General features: G+C 31.8%; 1 protein-coding gene across 1 annotated transcript in view; it reads right to left on the bottom strand.

Annotated features, from left to right (window-relative positions):
- Positions 1–18456, bottom strand: part of LOC135127027 (putative tyramine receptor 2) — a 214280-nt gene extending 195824 nt beyond the window's left edge. The window contains exon 1 of the mRNA XM_064053324.1: positions 18280–18456. The gene's annotated coding sequence lies outside the window, so the exon portion shown is untranslated. The remainder of the gene's footprint in view (positions 1–18279) is intronic.
- Positions 18457–19213: the final 757 nt, after the last annotated feature.

Raw genomic sequence — 19213 nt, 5'->3', positions numbered from 1 at the left:
GGACATTTTAAATAAGATGGACTGTAAAATTTTGAAAAGACGTCAAGTTTTGGGAAGGAATGAATAGATATAATCAATTAGTAATGTATTATTTTCACAGTAACCTAAAAAGTTCTATAAAATTTTGTTTTACCACTTTCAATTTGTTTCCAGTAACCCACATGTATAAAGTTAAAAACGGGAGTGAACTAAGATACAGGGTGTTTACTAAACATGCACCAATTTTTTGTATGATTTTCGAAAACATGCTTTGTTTCGCAAATACGGTCTACTCCACATTTGAACATCGCTGGATTAGTCGAAATGGCCTGCTCGAACACAGTCTTAAATCCCTTGGATATTTATTTATGGGGCCGTTTCAAAACATTAGTGCAGTACACTATTCTAGTGGAAATTGAAGAAATATATATTTTTGAAAAATTTCGTCAATCAATGAAATTGGATGCATCCTGGTAGTGTTTTTTAGTAATTTTTGTAGATTAAAAATTTTTGGTAGTAATGTGGTGCCCCAATTCGAATTAAAATTCAATTTCAAAATTGAATTTGCAGAATAAATTAAAAAATTCATGTGCAACTTTAGTTTGGTACCCCGTCCTATGAAATTAGTGACTGCCGATGGGAATTAAGGCATGAGGATGCGTCACTTCTAAATTTCTGGTGTAACGGTGTGAGTGTAAGCACGTGGTGAGCATTAAGTTCAGTTTGGTTTGGTAGAAAACGTAATCGTACCGACGGCGACGCCACCTAATTAATTATTAATGTTTTTCTAATTTGAACTGTGAAGTTTCGCCGATGCTGACACGTGGTGTCAATTTTTGTTTATTGATTATAAAAATTACAATTTTTAACTCTTCAAATTTAACAGTCATGAAATTATTCATATACGCCCCATGTTAGAAAATGCACTTAGTCAGGCTTCATTTTTTTGTTTATCAACCTTAGTTGTAAAGGTTTCTGGATGTTTTTACTTAAGTATTACATTGTAACACATTTCTAATTTCTCACTGAAAATTGCTAATCATTCACGGCATTTAAACCGACCTAAAACGTTGGTCCATTTTGAGAAAAGTGCGGTTAATTTCAAACCCTCGTGGACTTGAACGAGGGAGGTTTTTTAAATATGCTCTCACAGGTTTAATAACTTGTCTCAAGTCTCATTATTCTCTTGCAGGTTTAATATTATTGTGCGGCTCGGATTAAATATTTATTCTTGACACTCTTAAGCGCAGTGTTTCCGAAACCAGCTGATTTTGACTTTGACCGGATTGAATATGTGTTTATTTTTTTTTTTTTTGTATGTGATGTGAGGGTTCCGATCCACGAGGTAACCTGTGAATGCGTTTTGATATAATTAATCATTAAAAATAACACCTGATTTACTCTCACGTAATTTCTTGCTGTGTGGATTTGTTGATAGAGTGCAGTATCATTTAACTTCATATAACTTATTTTTTTAAAGATCTTGATACAGTGTGGGATATTATTTTGCATATTCGAGATAAGATTTATTTAGCAAAACTTTGAGATAACGTCATAACATTTTCGGTGGGGATGAACAGATAAGTTTTGATTAGAGTTTTACGATTTACATAATATTGTTAAAATATATATATCTGCAGTTCTATAACAATCTGCCCGACAATAAAATCTCCTACAAACAACAGGCAGTCGGAAACAGGAGACCTACTTTTTCATGTTCTAATAATTACTTTATTAAAAATTATGGTTATTTTTAAAATTCGTGTTAAATATGTCCTAGTCCAGTTACCATCAACAGCTATTATGAATTTTGGTGGCACAGCAGAGATCTAAAAAAGCACAATATTTTATAACATTTGGAAGATTGTGGAAAAAGCAACTGCCGTAATATCAAATCGTAGCATGAGAGATATTTTTGTCAGCGCTAAATTACGAACTTCTGCCGAAAAAAAAATACATGACTTCATTAACAGGAGTTAATGATGGCGCATATCCCAGCAACAGTGATACTCCGAATAATAATTAAAATGGAACATGAAGCTCCTAAGTTGTGGTATATGGGTGTTTCGCGTCTTGTTAATTATTTTCATTTATAAAGATTTTTTTTGTTACTTGATTTAACTACCTCTCTATATAAGTAATTTTATTCTACGCACAAAGCCCGGTGATATTTTCAATTTCAATGAAACACTACAGAAATTAAAATTCATCGACTTCCTAAAATGTCAACAACAGCAATGAATAAACCATTACAGATATTACTTAAACTTCAAACATACTTTGATCTAATTAAAAGTCTCGACGATAGCGTAGTATTACCTTTACATTTAGATTCCCATAATTACATAATTCTTCTTAATTTCAGTATTGCTTCTAAAATTCGTGCGAATCCCGTCCTCAAAGACGTTTTGTTGTTTAACAAAACGCCAATTGACACAACATACAAATGACCTTTCGAAAAATAAGAAGCAGTCACGTTTCCTCGTTTCAGCAAAGAAGTGGAAACAGCTTATTGGAAGTGTATCTTTTCGGTAGTTTTTGTTTCTGCGTTTATGGCGACTCAGCTTTCAGTTGTCCCTCTCAGCTAATTTCACGTATTCTTGGAGTACTTCTGCAAAATGGGAAAATCTGATTCCGAAAGTATTTTTATCTCCTTTCTCCGTAATCGAAGTTTGCGGGGATTTATGACGGCCGGTTCTAAAACTGGATCCTCCCGAATAAATATTTTCTTATCCATTAGGAACTATTCACATGAGTATAGCCAGAAAACAGTCATTAGGTTTCATAATGACGTTAGGTTTAATGATAACTATTTTAACTACGTCTTGTCAATAACTTTTATAGTGTTAGCTCGCCCACAATCAAGGTTACGTAATTATGGTTCCATTATTCCAGAAAATGGGAATTGGAGGGGTTGTTTGCTGCTAACTTTATATTGTCCATTCCGTTCGATTTTGTGATTGATGGACGTAAAAGTCTCTCTCTTTTATTAGTTCTGATTATTTGAAATATGGAGCGTCGATAAGATACGGTTTTTCGTTCGCTTAACATATTTTTTACGGCATACGAATGATGATACAGCTCATTTATCTTGTCAATAAAAAGAATATCATCATTATCAGGCTATAAAGATTTGGGAAGTTCTCTGCAAGGTACAGAGGACTTCCCACTAAGACGGGCTATAAAATAATAAATGTATTTTTTTTCTTATTTAATTTGCCCAAAAAGCCTTTACACGCACCAAGCAAAAAATTTACTGCTTTATCCGGGAATATACTTCTAGAAATAAGTCCCTATTATCTGAGATCTTACATAACATGAACCACGAATATTGCTTAAAGAATTTGTTTTTTATAAACTACAGGGTGCAATTTATAGTACAGGTCAGGAATTAGTGCTGTGTTCACTAATTTCGGGTCTATACTTTACCTAAGTGGATACATGCTATTTGTATTCATCTCACTTGCATACTCTTCTTTCGGTTATACTTGGCCAAGGCAAGCAAACATTTTAACATGATGAAAGTTTACAATAAAAAATTCAACCTTCTTACCGCACCTTTGTTGTCCTGGATGTCTACAAATTATTTATGCTCCTATTAAATTTTATACAGTTGTAGGCACCCCAACTTTTATTTTCACTACGAGATATTTTTAACCAAACGTAAAACTAGAAATTCTAAAACAGAGAAAATTTGCAAATTTCTATTCACATCGAAAACAGTGCTTAAAATTTTTATTGTTCGTTCGGAGCATTGATCTCATAAACTGGCTTAGATTATAACTACGTGTTAAATCCTGCCAAAATTATTTTAATGGCATCATAAAGACATTTAGTACAGAATGTTGTGTAGTGATTAAATGTACACTTGATCAACTTACTTTGTTATTAATAGCTGTTAATTAGGTAATAGCTTTGACTAATAGCTTGAAATGGTAGTGTTACTATCGATGTCAGTTGTAATTGAGAGCACGCATAAATGTTATTGTCACGAAAATAAATTGGGTTGATTCATAATCCTACGATTTCGATTCTAAATCAGGTTATCTCGTGACAAATAAAGCTTTTGCGAATTTAAATTTAGAACGTCTCATAGAACAAATAGTAAATTAGGCTTTGATTACAGAAAATTGCAGTATTTAGTGATAATTTAATTTTAGAGGGTTTAGTTTGCATGTATCAGGAGTTTAAAAATCCAATACAAATTACCAGTATAATACATTATCTAACACCTAAAGCTATTTTTTAATTAAATGCAATATTTAAAAATTAAACGCCGATTTTAATTATTGAATTATTGTTTTGTAATCGTAAACAATTTCGGAAATAAAATACCACCTTATTTTGCAATATTGTGATATGACATTGTTTCATAGAAATAATTTCCGCCAATAACTGATTGTACATTTAAATTAAATTGTTTTCATAAATTAAACATTCATGAGTCAATTCAGATTATAATATTTAATTGACGAACACTGTTGCATATGTTTTCGCAGGAATCCAAAATTGCTACATCCTGACTAGTTTTAGCACCAACAAAAACACCCCAACATTTTCGTCGCTTTCTTGAGGGTGTTAATTTTACCCCCATAATCTAAAACACGTTTGTGAAGTTTCGTTGCCTGAAGATTTTAAAGGTTAATCTTGCTTAATTAAAATTCTGTGGATGTATTAAGTTTCAAAGTTACCAGTTTAATATAGACGCGACATAAATTTATTATCTACTGATTTGAAACTATAAAATAATTATTGTCGACATCCCTTATAGATGTGTGCACATTCATCATTCTACATGCACTGATTTCTAAACTCGACAAAGTTAATTCTGGCGAAGTTGTGGTAAAATTCTACATTTCACGTCTCTGGCGAGGAGCAACAAATTAGAGCACTGTTGTTCTGGAAATGGTTTGACACTACATTAGCCACATTTAAATAGCCACACTTAGCTGACAAAACATTTGGCTCGAACAATATAGACCAATTTCGAACTTTGGGTTTAGTTCAGTTTTCAACAGCTTCCAATTTTAGGGAAAAGCTACATCTCTCTCGGATTAAATTTCGGTTCCATTTATGGAAGCATTTTTTTGAAACTGGTCAAATTAGGTCAGGTACAAACTCAAATTGTGTGTTTTTTTTTTCTAATCTGGCTAAAGCAATCCGTTTTGTGTTAGTATGCAATGGAAGTAAAATCAGACGACTTAGACTGAATAATTTTAAGCTTTATGATCAGATTCCTATTAAAGCTTCATCTTAATGGAATCTCAAATAAGTCTCGAATAAAATTTAGTTTTAATTTGTATTCTAAAATATTTCAAACGGTACGTTGATTTCTATATTTCCGTTACTAAAGAAGAGTTTTATGACACTTTAATAGGTCCTGCACTATGCAAGGTGCATTAATTGAGGATATTAGTGAGGATTTTTTACGGGTCTATTATGCCGGTGGACGTTTCGGTTTTATTAATTATTTATTAGGTGCTCAGCAGTTAAAAGTCGCTTGCTTCGGGCAGTCACTGAATAAAAGATCGCCAGACAAAGAAATCGGTCTATGATTAGAGTAAAATATATAGTGATTGACCCTTTAAAGATTCTTGACCGTTATTTATAAATGTAGATTTTATGGCTGAGTTTTGTTATCCTTTTTACTTCCCATGCGATGGCTAATTTCCTGTTTATTTCCCGAACGATAAATAGGATTGGTATGTTATAGAGACTTAAATAGCGTGTGATTTTTAGATCCTATCACAACTAGCAGAATATAGACCCAATAATGTCGGCTTCCTGTCTGTTTCTCGTCTGTTTGTTGAAAATTTTTAAACGAAAAATCTCTAAAAACTGCACTATTTAGTCTAAACTAATAAATAATTGGTTTATTCACCTTTTCCCGAGAATTCATGGCATGATTTAAAAATTTTATTTACCTCAGTAGCAGTACTTTTAAATTTTATCTTAAAACATTGGTCGTTTTTTGACACATTTTTCCTCGGGGTTGAAGTACACACCAACAAATCCCTTTTTTTGAAAAGTTATAAATATGGTGTTAGGATTTTTCTCTCTATATATAGATATTTCTCTAGAACCTGTATAAAGTAGCCCCGCAGCCCTTCTGCCGTATATATTTGAAACAGATAACCAAGGAGAAAAAATGTATTCTCAGTTTCTCACTACATGTTTAATTTCGACTGTTTATGTTTATACTTCTAAGGAATTCGACTATTAGCACGTTTCGATAACAAGCATCAGCGGCGACATTTGTGTTAAAAGAAAAGAAAATTTAATTGATTTTGTCTCCTCAACACAGAGTAAAGGACTAATTAATTAAGCGTACTCGATTTTTTTACCAAAAAAGTGGATGTTTCGGACTTACGAATCTGAAGAACATTTATTCGGAAAAGTTTTGATTAACGATTAACTATGCTTCCAATAACCTAAAAAGGCTTGCGAGATTTCAGAGGATTTGGTTTTGCAATTTCAAAGTTAAATTGTAAAATGTTACACAAAATCTTCATATTGTTGATAACATTATTTTATTTAAGGATTATAGAACAGTGAGTAAAATTTATTTATTTCATCCCAAAAAAATTATTGGATAATGCTGTCTGAAAAATACCTCCGGAAATCCAATACTTACTTCAATAATATGTTTTCATTTTACAAAACTGATGAAAGGGAAAAAATTAGTCAAATTTGTAAGAAAAAATTGGTCTCCTGTTATCAGGCTAGAACTTTCGCGCCCCTGAATTACAATAGACAAATCTAGTCTTATGGGGAAAAAACAACAATACCAGTCATGGTGCAAGAAAAAAGTGATCCATGAGGAGATCGAATCCACGACCTTTGCCTTATTAGGAAGATGTTGCAACCATCTGGGCTACTAACCACCGCCGATGGTTCCTCTTATATTAATATAAAACGTGTTATACAATTTTGATTATTTTTTTGAAAATCTGAGTAAAAAATCAAGGCGGATTCATAAAGCATGTGTACAGGAGTAGGTTATTTTATAAAATTTAAAAAGTATTTACTATACAAAATTTTTAAGTGACTGCATGAAATTGTTGGTGGGGATTATCCGACAAAATATGGATAGCGTATTACCATCTACATGATATTCCTAAAGTAGCTATAAAATTCGTCAACAATCAGTCAAGTAGTTTCGAAGCGCAACACAATGACATATTGCGTGCGTATTTTTCAAAAATTTGAATTTATTTAAACCAAGCCATTTCATTTTTTATTTTTTGGTAAGGATTATGCAATTTATAATAAAAAGATCTAATAAATAAAAATATCTTTTTCTCAAAGTGGCCGTAATTTGTATTATACCAAAAGATATGGAACAAATTAAGTTGACGCCACAGAAGTTAAGATTACATCATCAGGTGAAGTCTAACATGTTTCGATACCCACTGGTAGCATCATCAGAGCTAAATAATGAAAAATTGGGCGAAGGTTACTTCGAGAGAACTTCCCTCGCCCTTGAAGTACAGTCCAACAAATTCTGCTAACAAGAAAAAAATGGTCCAAGGTTATTTCGACAGTAAAATTTTTGTTTTCTGACAACTTTTATATAGTAAAAACCAGTGGTGTACATGACACCTCGAACCCCGTGCGCCATGACAACGGAAATTTCAAGCGGGTACCATGTATTATTATCAGTGTACATGCTTAAGTTTGATTGTTTATGTTTTACATCGAAATAATGACACGTAGAAATTTGTTTGATTTCAGTGAGTTTTCCTCAAAACAGAGAACTAAAATGATTAATTAACCCACAATGGAACAAAATATTCTGAATATGATGATTGATCTTATTTGATCATAATTAAATAAGGGTTTTTACTTTGATCAATAAAAAATTGGTTGAAGGCTATAAAGATATTCCGATAAATCCAGCACTTTAAAAAATTTATAAAATTTGATTTTACGATTTTCGTTTTGTGATAACCGCTGTAAAGTAAAAACCAGAGGCCCAAATACACCCCCACAGTCCCTGCACTGTACGGACGATATAAATTTATTTAAAGAAGATAGACATAACTAACGAGATAAATTGTCCTTCAGCACTAGGCAATAGCAATCTAAAGTGTTTATTTATGTTTATACATCGAAAGAATGTCACGTAGAAATTAGTTTGATTTCAATGAGTTTAGCTTTTCAAAACAGAGGACTAAAATTTTAATTAAACCACAATCGAATAAAATGCAATGAACATTATAATTTTTATTTTATCGTTATTATATAAAGACGTGCGTATTCTCACATTCTCGGGAAAATGGGGTAACCGATTCTTTTTAATTTGACCGAAAAAAAAATTGTGATGACGCCATCAACATGGATAATGCAAGTCACAGCACAAAAGAAAAGTTGTCACAGCGCATTACCAGTGCAAGAAAAAAAAATGGTGGTAACATAACGTTATTATATAGCGTGTAAGTGTTTTTGCTAAAATTTAAACGTTAAGCGAAAAAACTGAAAGAGGATTCGTATACTACAAGTATAGAAGTATATTTTTGTATAACATTCAACTGGTTTTAAAATACGGTTCATTGAGATGACGTCATCAAATTGTTGGTGAGAATGATTAGACAAATCTTGTCTACCATTTAACCATCTACATGACCTTTCTAACACGTATACCTACTAAATTTGACAACAATCGGTCCAGCAGTTTCGGAGAATACGTGTCTAATATAAATAAATACAGACAGACAGACAGACAGAAACGGGAGACTATTTTTTCGTACTGTCGGGGTCATGAAACGTCTAGAAAACATAAAAATGGCAATTCGTCCGATGGACTACACTTCCTTAGCTTACGCTCGGCAAGAGATAATATGAAATATGTTAGCTGTCACCTTATAATAAAACCTTAACTTCTGCGACGTCGATTCAATTTGTCCTATATTTCCTGTATAAATTAATAATTTTTTAACATTTTGAGATAACGTCATTAATTTTCTGGCGGGTGTGAATAAATAAATTTCGGTTGATATTCTGCATCAATAAATCAAGTAGTGATTCGCCAAAATTAGAAACAAGTAAGGTTTACTTAAGGACATTTTGATATGACGTCATTTACTTTTTGGAAGGCACTATAGGCAAGTTTTGGTAAGCGCTTTACCACATAAGCGGTAATGTTAAAGTATAGTGGTCCAACTCTGACTTCATTTTTATATATAAATCATCTTAAAGGTTTACGGGTGCATACGGCCCTGTGTAGTGTACACAGTTGGTCCTTTGATGGTTTATGATAGCTGGATTACTTGCGGCAGAGACCTATGGTGGAACACTTAACTCTTTCACAATAGGATGCAGTCATAAAAACTAACCAGCAGTTGGAGCACTATACAATTAAAATTAAAAGTAATCGATTTCATAGTCTCAGAAACTATCGGTCTAGTAAAATCACCAGCAGAGAGATAGAATCCGGAAAGCGACATTTTCGTAATCTCTAAGCTGCGAAACGTTGTGAAAAATATGAAATTGAACCTTTATCAAACTTTTTCTCTCACAATAAATCAGTCAGTTTGTGCTATGAAGTACATTCTAACAAATAAAAAATTATACGATTTGATTCTGCAGTAAATGTAAGAAAACTCCAAATTTTAAGGGTGTGCAATCTGTGCAAGTGTGATCAATATGAATTATATTTGAAATAGATGACCAACCTGAAAACATGGTTTCTCAATGTTTCAGTATATCCATAACTTCGACTGTTTATGTTTATACTTCGAAAAAATTCGATTATTCGCACATGCCAATAACAAGCACCTACGTTAAAAAAATGAAATTGGATTGATTTGGTCTCCTCAAAACAGAAGACAGGATTAATTTCATTTATTAAGCCACAGTGGAGCAAAACGGACCAAATATAATTTCGGTCGGGCTATTATTATGATAATTATTATTTCATTATTATTAAATGTAGGCGAGTGCGACATTACTGTATTCTTACATTTCCTAGACAATAGAATGCTTGATAAAAAATAATCAAATATAATAATAATAAACAAACTCAACTAAGTTCGTAAACTATGAGTACAAGAGTATATTATTTAATAAAATTTAAATAATGTTAACTACACAATAAAATGGGGGGACGTCATCAAATGGTTTGTGATAATTAGTCATATTTAAATCTACATGATATTTCTAATGAAAAATTTGACAACAATCAGTCCAGTAGTTTCAAGGATTATATGTCTAATAAAAATCAGTACAAACGACAGACGGCAGACATATATATAATAGACAGACGGAAACGGGAGACGACTTTTTGCATACTCTAGGAATCATGAAACGTCGAGAAAACATGAAAGTATCAAGTGGTCCGATGGACTCGATGAAATACTTTACGAGCGTAAGCGACAGAAAATTATTTATACTTATAAATTTTTAACGACAAAAATTATTAAAACAATGTACCTACATATTTAAAATGAATACATAAATTTACCATTATATAGATAAAATAAATATTTGTCGAGTATAATATGAATATTATTAAAATGTTGAATTATTATTGGAATTATAGAAATTTTATACCCATTTTCTCTTAATTTTAAAAATTAAGCATAGATCTTTAAATGGTAAGAAGTGTTGTAATAACGTAAGAATTACCTTATGTAAACATCTAGGATTATTTTATAACTTCGTTGCAAATATTGTAATAGAAATGACAAATTTACCTACAAAATGGTAAATGTTGCAAAAAACTTTTGGATCAGTAATAACGTCTTCTATAATTATTTTCCGAAACACAGCCGAAAGGAGAAGGAATTGACGCACATCTCTAAAGCACGCTACATTCAATATATGGCACTCTCACTAGGCTTTCAATTTGAGTAAAATCCAATCTCAATACCTTACTTTTTAATAATAGTAACTCGGCTATATTTGAATTCTGAATGTGTCTCAATAAATCTTCGAATACCGTTTTCCAGATTTAGCACCAGATTTGATGATTCTTGACAGTCACGCAATATCTCCGGCCGTTAAATAAAGTAGCGCAATTTTATTTAAGCCAAATATTTGACTTATTATTAACTTCACGGAAAACAGAACTCAACAAGTGATTTAAACAATCCCGTTCACTGTAAAAGAAACGTCAATGCCTCGGTCCAAGTTGCAAGAAATAAAATACACCTCGGTGTGTATTGTCTGAGGAATAATAGACTGGAATTTCCAATGTACGTGCCAGAAAACTGAAATGCACAAACTGCACTTATTTTAAAATTCTCAAGCCTCACTGTCGTCTGGCACATTTCTCTGGAACCAAAATGAGTTATCGATTTTCCTGTGACAGCTTGCTTAAAAAATTAATTGTTCGTGTCGGAAAAGAGTCGGTCGATGGACACTACCCACGGTTACCTACTTCTATTAAAACTGTACTAATCATCTGATCAAAAAGATTACATGTGGTAAATTTACCCCGGTATAAATTTTCCTTTGAACGATAATTCTCCAGCACAATCATAAATTATGTAAATTTGTGTGTTTCCAACTGCCATTACGGATCCATAAAAGATAATGAAACCGATCCTTCAGCTTGAAATAAATCTAGACAGAACGATAGGCGACGTCTTGAGTACTTCGTTTTGTATTTTATTCTGCGACGACGATATGAATCTTTTTTTTTTGAAAACGTAAAGTAATAATACACAATGTGACAGTATTATTGTTAGGATAGGCAAATCTGCCGCCCTATATACACATTTGTTTTACAAATTCGGGTAATTTATGGTGTCTCATTATTAACGCTGCATAAATTAAGGAACACACGTTTTGAAAGTAGTCAAATATCATAAATTTAAAGATAAACGGAGATTAAAAATAAAAAGTAAACGTGTATAGGATTTTGAAAGTCACAGCAACTAAAAAAACTCTTTTTGAATCTCCACAAATGAAATATTTATGCTGGTTCTTGTTTCCTTCCGTTAGTTAATCTCTCCATTTGTCACAATCCTTTTTAGTAATTTAATCTACGTCCAGAATTAAAGAGGAGCTAAATTTCGGCAACCTAATTTTTCTCGGTCCTCCGACTGTGTATTAGGACACAATACATCCAGTGTTGTTACTGTAATGTCAAAACCATCTTGTTAAGAAGATGGAACGTTTTCTTGATTGTTCCCTTGTTTGCTATTTAGTTTTTCTGTGCCGCCAGCTTGTGCCTGCGAGAATCCTGTTGTTGACACTTCCGTTCAGGAAGACTTTTTGCGACAGCGTTGATGTGGCGTCATTATTTGCGTTATTTCTACCACAATTGTCAACTTATCAACTTCTAATCCGAAATGAGTTGATTATAGAACTTCACCGACGTGGGAGATATAAACAGCTTTGAAATGCTGAAAACATATTTTTGTTTGTACAATAATTATTAACGGGGAGGAAGATGAAAGGGTTACTTTTTTCAATCATGAATTTATATTTTCAAGTTGAATACTTACATGTGAATGTCAACAACATGTTTGAGTTAAAAATATTATCTTTTTGGAAAGAGACATGACACTACTGTTTGATATTTATCTTTTTATTGTATGCAGACACGAAATACATGACACAAGTGTTTATTTTTCATGCACTTTTTATTATAATTAATTTCCCCTGTACTATGTACACGTTTGCGTTAAAGTTAAAGCGCTTTCTAGAACAACCATGTGTATCTAATAGAGCCGATTTTCAGTATCTAGTTCGGCAATTAGTTGTATGTGCGAACGTGCTTGATTTCCTCAAGTACCGCAAGCTCTTGCTTTCGAACGCCCATTTATTTTGCTTCTAATTGATTTTTTTAAACAAAAGCAACAAAGATAAATAAACTTGTCGGAAGGAAAAATTTCGGTAATCAATTTGGAGGAATGGGTCTAACGATCCGATCGTGTGACATCGATTGATGTAACATCGTCTAATGTAACGTTGCCTTCGTTTCTTGCTCTAAAACTTTTTCAATATGTCGGTGATTCTCTTCAACTAAAAATTAAATTAGTGGCGGTATGAAACCAGGAAGTTGTTTTGTTCTTTGTGCTATCAGTTTATAAGGACGTAATAATGTGAAATAAATGACACTACGAAACTTGTTCGATTAATCAACACTCATAATCAAGCGATATATAGAGAACAATTTAAGTTTTTATCACAAAAGACTGTCTTGAAAATTATATCATTAAAAAGACGATGTTATTTTTATTATTTGTAGACCGTAGGCTAAGAAAGTATTGTAATAGATTTTTCCGACGTTTCATGACCACTAAAGTATGAAAAAGTATGTCTGCCGTTTCCGTCTGCCTGTCGTCATTGTTGATTTTTATTAGCAGATAAACTCCGAAACTACCAACCACATTGATTGTTATCATATTTTACGAGTAGATGTTTGTTGGTAATATCGTGTCGGTGGTAAAATGCTAACCAAATTTGTCTAATTACCCCCACCAACAATTTAATGATGTCATCTCAAATTTTTGCTTAATACATGTTATATAAATTTTATAAATTAACATACTCCTGTAAGTCTGGTTTATGAATTCGCCTTGACTTTCTTTATTATGAATATAATTTTTTTATTCAATCTATCTGACTCAGTGTCAAAGGGGTTAATTTTGCAACGGAACACTGTGACCGATTTGTTGCAGTGTACTTCAGGGAGTGTAAATAAACTTAGACTACTTTTTTGTATTACGAAAATCTTGTTTTTTCTGTAATTACAAAATGCAAAGAAATATTTTTTTGCATTCAAAAAATTAGGCAAGTTGTCAAACAAGCAGACACAATTCTAAATTGTGATTGTCGGTCGTCACCGCTTCTTGTTCTGAGTTTATGGTTTCTTAGAAAAATGCGTTAATAATACAAAAACGAGTCCTCGATAATAGAGACGCCTTTATACCACTCATTGTTTTCTTTTCATATTTCAAAGTGCATGGTTGTGTGAGTGATACCTTATTTAGAACTGCTTGTATAGAGTGATTCATACAATGGTTCAAATTTTTTGATCAAAATAATTTTGGTCATCCCCCATAAAAAATGATGACGTCATTTCAAAATACTGCTGAATAAATCCTGTCTTAAATGTGCAAAATATGATCAGTTTACACTTGTGATTTATCACTGCATTAATATTTTTAGATTTGGTTATACAGGGTGTTTCAAAAAAAAATAATCGCTGAGTCATTGTACTTTATTGATTAAATCAAGAATTGCAAAACTGAATACTTTGAAATTTTGTATACGTTTTAAAGTTATTATAAGTATGGTAAATTAGTAATCAAAATATATCTGTCTATTCCCCTCAAAAAATTGATGACGTCAGGTCAAAATTTTGTCGAATAAAATTTATGAAATCAGGAACGGTTCCATTTCTTTTAGTTTGTTTTTATTACTTCAAGAAGTCGTATACGGAGTGTTCCAAATAAATTCCGCGGTCCTAAATCTTACAAACAAATATGAATATTGAAATTTTGTAAACGACATTGCTTTTAGCTTGCAGGGGACAGTTTAATTTATATTTTTACTTCCATAGGACAACTGGCTACCTTCATGTTTTCTCGACATTTCATGACCCCTAAAGTACGAAAAATAGGTCTTCCGTTTCCGTTTACATGTCTGTCTGCCATCTGTGAATTTTTAATATGAATCTGAAATTTGTGAAATGTCTGTTTCATATTATTTACACAAGTTTATATAACGCTCACTTATGTGGTAGGGTTTACAGTTTAAAGTTTTATTCTTATTTCATTTTATGGTTTGTTTTGTTTTTCTTATTAGTTTTTCATTATGTTTAATTAATATTGTCCTGTTATTGGAAGTTTCTGTTGGGCAATCAAATTATTTATTTTTTTATTTATTTATTTATTTATTTATTTATTTATTTATTTATTTATTTATTTATTTATTTATTTATTTATTTATTTATTTATTTATTTATTTATTTATTTATTTATTTATTTATTTATCTGTCCGGATTTTTATTAGACATATAGTCCCCGAAACCGAAAGTTGTCAAATTTTGTTTGTTTATTAGAAATATCGTTTTGATGGTAAGATGCTAATCAAAATTTGTCTAATTATCTCCACCAATGATATCCTCTCAAACTTTTATAGAATAAATATAACTTAATTTCATAAAATACTATACTCCTACACTTGTGCTCTATGAATCCGCCCTGTTGTTTTATTATTATTATTATAATTGTCATTGTTTAAACCCTCATGTTCTTTAGTAACAATAATGTAAAGGTAATACGGAGATCTGGTTTATAGATGCAAGGTCAGCGATTCGAGCCCACAGCATATCTTTTTTTTATCAAATCTCAAAAATGTAAAAATATAGTAATGTCGCGCTCGACTATATTTAATAGTATAAATCAATAATTATCATAATAACAGATCTTCATCGGAAATAATATTCAGATCATTTTGCTTCATTGTAGCTTAATTAATTAATTAATTAATTAGTCCTCTCCTCTCATTTCCCTTTAACACAAATGAATGCAGCCGCTGATGCTTGGCATCTGGACGTGCTAATCATCGAATTCTTTGGAAGTATAAACATAAACACTCGAAGTTAAGCATGTGATTATTAATGAGAAGCCATTTTCTCCGTTGTTTATCTGCGCCCTTGAACTGCGGGGGTGTTATTTATGCCACTGGTTTTTACTTTATAGAGATTATCACAAAACAAAAATCGCAGAATTAAATTTTATAATTTTTCAAAGAAGCGGAAATTTTTGGACTGTACTTCAGGAACAAGGGAAGCTCTGTCGAAATAAACTTCGACTAATTTTTTTAAATTGATACGTAATCTCATGTTTAACAGTACAAATAATGGAAGGGAAAAGAAAATATGGAATAGCACTGACGTGAGGTTCAATGTTGTTCTAAAATACATATATAAAAAAATTTTACAATATTTATTCGTTTTTTTATATCAAATTGGCTTGAAACGATTGGTTTTAACGGATTTTGATACATTTTTAAATTGGGTGTACAACAGTATACAACAATTTGGTGGTTATTCTATTTCCAATGATATTTATTTTACAACCATTTAGTAAGATTTGTTTCAAAATCAGTCGTTTAGATATATATTCAAACTGTCCTTCACACTTCACAAAAAGAAATCTACTAGCGTTAAATGTGGACTGCGAGCTGTCCGTGGAGTAGTGTCTCTATTTCCGATTCAGCTTTCGTTTCGTTTTCATTTTCGATAGCTAGCAAAAAAATTATTGTAGTCCAAAAATTTTGATGTGAACAATTAAAGAGTATAGTAGTACAATACAAGATATTCAAGTATTTTGTATCACTGCAATTGTAATTTAATGGTACATACATACATATCTCAAAATCCGTTAAAAAAGTATACATTACAAGTTTTAAAATATAGGTCTAGGTCGTGACGTCGACGTCATATGTGCTTCATATTTGCAATGTAAATTAACCTTCCTCCTTCAAGCTTAAAACAACGAAGTTTACGGAATTTCATTCTATTCATTCTCAAGAAACAAGGTTGCGGCGTTTTAACCGGTACATCTCATGACGTCAAAATCTCGCTTGAAACTTTTGTGTGACATGTCCAACTTATATTTTTTATTTTTATGTATAAGAACTATTGTACCAAAAATATAAAAAATTTTGTCCAATAAATTGGTCTTAGAACCTATCTTTTTTTTTATTTTGACAAGACACTCACTTTAATAAAATGTTTGAATGCAATTTCTTTAGAAAGCTGATGACGTCATCTTAAGCATTCGTCCTGAACTCTCTGTTTTAGAAATATGTTTCGATTTTAATGAACTAAATTATTTTTCTTTAATAAATAAAAGACAATTCCTATAATTTTGTTAATTTTTTATGAATATAATATGAATAGCCCCATTTTTTGTTTTAACAGGTAGCGATTGTTATAAAAAAAATAATAAAATAGCACTTGTTATCTAAGAAACTGGACTTGCAAAAAATTGTTGATAAAGTACGAACTATCGGTGTTTTATTAAATAAATGTTTAGAAAAATTTTTCTTTGAAGTGTGAAGACTTACAGAGTATGTCCAAATACAATAATAAATATTTCAACCGATTTAAAACTTTCAACTTACTTTAAAACTGTCCATTTATTTTTTTAAATATATATCAAAAATCACACATTTAATTTCCCTGAAATCCGTAAAACATAGTAACGTAATGAATATTTGCGCTACTGTATTAAAATTATTCCGTTTTAATAATTTTGCTCTATTTGTTCATGAATATTTAAATTGAAACTTAAAAAAAATCTAGTTTTGATCCACCCATATTGCATTTATTTTACATTTTTCAAAAATTTTATGTTAAATAGAAATCGACAAAAACCAAATAAATAATCAAGCATTAAAGACGTTTGCGTACAAGTTGGAAATTGCACGTGTCGATGTTTGTGACACAGTTTTATGACTTTGAAAATTTACGCACACCATATCGTTGTTCTAATATACAAAATAATAAACATCAGTAACTAAAAAAATGTTTCCGCGCCTATGAGTAATGTCGCGTGGGGAAACAGCCATTACTGTCTTTCAAACAACTGCTTTGTAAAACAAAATTACAAAGAAGTCAATAAATTACTGTGCTATCGATTACAATGGCCAACCTAAACAAACAAAATTTCACTAAATCGTGATTTGTTAAGCTCGTGCATTCCATCGTATTTGGGAATTCAATGGAATTCACCCAAACAGTCTTTCATTTCCACCGATAAAAAATCTCTTGGTAAAGATTGGAAAATCTGAAAACCTTCACGTTTTATGGAAGCTTTTCCGTTACAAGAGATTAGAGTGAAAATGAAACTGAGCGATTTCCCTGACGTTTTTACAGATTCTTTCTTTCAAACAGCTATCAGGGGACACGACCTAAATTAATAAATTAAATTTGGAACACCAAAATGGGTTTATAAAAGCGAAGTGAAAAGCCTAATTTATTAAAAAAGAGTGAATTAAACGTTAACTTTTCTTAGTCTGATTGAAGCCGACAAAGAGTAAAAGTCGAGGCGAAGCATACAAAGTGCAAGTAATTTTTTAATTAAAATTTTACGCGAGTAGTTAACACCAGACGCAAATCGTAGCCTTAAACGGAAGCAAAATGTTTGCTTTGCGTATGTGATAATTTACATAATTGACGTGATTCACGTAAATAATAAGACGCTTGTTTTTACTGAACATATGGCGCTTCTCCGACAAGGAGGTGGCAAAAATGCGTATAACGTGCCAAGTGTTTTCGAAAAAACTTATTCAAGAATTCGAATTTCGGCGTCTCGAAATAATTTTGTTTCTTACCAAAAGTTCATTCTTTGCAAATAAAAGAAAGCGTCCACACAGCAACTTGTGGGAAAAGCACAAAAGAAGCCAGTTTCTGTGAGAAAAAACTTTTTTGTCGAAAGTATGGAAGTTGAAACAAAGTTCGTAACATCAAGCGCGCGTCTGTCTGACGTCGAAAAACCGGTGGCGTCGAATCGTGGCCGATGTGGACTGAACTCGACGTCGAGCGTCGGTTTACCAAAAACTACCCAGCTTCAGCTGCGCCTGCGTGCTCCAGATCTTAAGAAATTCCAGAGCTACTCTTTGAATAAGTTAGCACCAGGAGTTTACAACTTGCTTGTACATTATCGACAGAACATAAATAATTCATCTGCGGAGAAATCTTAGAGCAAATATGTTGTATGTTTAATTTTCAGTCAGCAAACTTCCAAGAAATTCGGCTGTTTACGATGAAGATGTTTTCGTAACAATATGGCCTTTAAGTCAATATTTCTTATGACGGAGTTGGTTTACGTTTTTCGCCGAAATTAAGTCCCTGTTTAATTAGGTGCCCAATTAAAATTTGAAAGTTTACACAAAGAAAAGACAGAAATAATAATAAGTCTCTGGAGTAGCTTAATCCCAGAAGTAAACTGTTGTGTCCCCGTTTGCAAATAAATTTAACCTTCCTTATTTAGAAACTTTGTGAGTTGGGAGAAGTGTGGCCTACAACTTTCTTTCCTGCACCTACTCCATATACGAATTTTATAAGTTTATAACACTGCGTCATTATTAAAGCTGTACCAACAAATTGCCCGTACTCCCCCAATTCTCATTTATAAGATTAATGATCGCGTCGACAGTAGAATAAACATAATATTTTGCTATATTAGAAGCATTCCTTCATTTCACTCAAAAATCAAGAAGATGCTTAATTTGCCAAAGTGCTTATCATCAGAACAAATATTTTAAA

The sequence above is a fragment of the Zophobas morio genome, unplaced genomic scaffold (assembly GCF_036711695.1).
Source record: "Zophobas morio isolate AGI-343-1 ecotype UQ-CSIRO unplaced genomic scaffold, CSIRO_AGI_Zmor_V1 ptg000011l, whole genome shotgun sequence".
Classification (NCBI taxonomy): domain Eukaryota; kingdom Metazoa; phylum Arthropoda; class Insecta; order Coleoptera; family Tenebrionidae; genus Zophobas; species Zophobas morio.
Note: the sequence above shows the minus strand (reverse complement) of the source record. Positions and strands in the feature narration are given on the sequence as shown.